This window comes from Peromyscus leucopus, chromosome 3, assembly GCF_004664715.2.
Source record: "Peromyscus leucopus breed LL Stock chromosome 3, UCI_PerLeu_2.1, whole genome shotgun sequence".
In the NCBI taxonomy this organism is placed as follows: Eukaryota; Metazoa; Chordata; class Mammalia; order Rodentia; family Cricetidae; genus Peromyscus; species Peromyscus leucopus.
In genome coordinates, this window is record NC_051065.1 from 120,870,501 (window position 1) to 120,871,807 (window position 1,307).

Below are 1,307 nucleotides of genomic sequence, written 5' to 3' on the forward strand. Positions count from 1 at the left end.
GCCCAGGATAGCTAAAACAATTATTAATAATAAAAGAAATGCTGGAGGTATCTCCTTCCTGGATTTCAAGTTGTACTACAAACCTATAGTTATAAAAACAGTATGGTATTAACTCAAAAAACAGACAGGTTGATCAATGAAATTGAATTGAAGTCTCAGACATAAATCCACACAGTTGATATTTTATAAAGAATCCAGAAATGTATACCAGAAAAAAGAAAGCATCTTCAACAAATAGTGCTAGCCAAACTGGAAGGCTATACGCAGAAGAATTAAAATAGATCCACACGACCCTGCACAAAACTCAAATCCAAACTCATCAATGACCTTAACATAAAAACATGATACATTGAACATGATAGAAGAGAAAGTAGAGAATAGCCATGAACTCCTTGCCCCAGGAAAAGAGTGTCTGAAGATCTCAGGCACTATGATCAACAATAATACCATTGTAACCACTAATAAATGGTATTTCATGAAACTAAAAAGCACCTGTAAGGCTAAGGACACTGTCATTTGGACAAAGCAGAAGCCTACAGAAGGGAGAAAAATTCAAAAATGCCACATCTAATAGAGGGCTAATATCCAAAATATACGAAGAACTAAAAAAAAAAAACAATGGATATCAAGAAAATAAACATTCCAATCTAAAAATGGGATATATATATATATATATATATATATATATATATATATATATATATATCCAGAAAGGTGTATTCACTTATATGTGGATATTAGCAGTTAAGTCAATGATAACAGAGCTGCATTCCATAGAATCACAGAGATTATGTTTAGAGTCAGGGGCTAGAGAGTACAAATAGATATCATTAGGAAAGAGAAATTTAATATTTATGGATAAATTGGCAGACTGGAACAGGAGAACCAAATGGGGAGGCAGACACAAGAGGGGAATAAGGGAAGGAATATAGGAAAGACAGATAAAATTAAGGGCTGTTTGCCAGATAGTATGGAAACATTATACAGTGAAAGGTTCCTAAAATATACACATACATGAAAGCAAGATAAATGAAATCACCAAATAATGGAGGAGACAGTCATAACTGGCCATCTCCTCTCACCAAGTGAAGCTGCCTGTACTGGGATCGGGTTGTATGAAAATGATTTGCCTAAAGGGATCCTTTGGGAATTCCCAAACAACCCTGTTTTTTGTCAAGTCTGTAGGGACACAGAAGGAAAGTAAGGCCCTATTGCTAAAGACAACACCTACACAATCCACAGATTCATGGAGAAGTTGATCTGGTGTTACATAGAGCCTTCACTCCTACATATTAGCATCTTTGGCA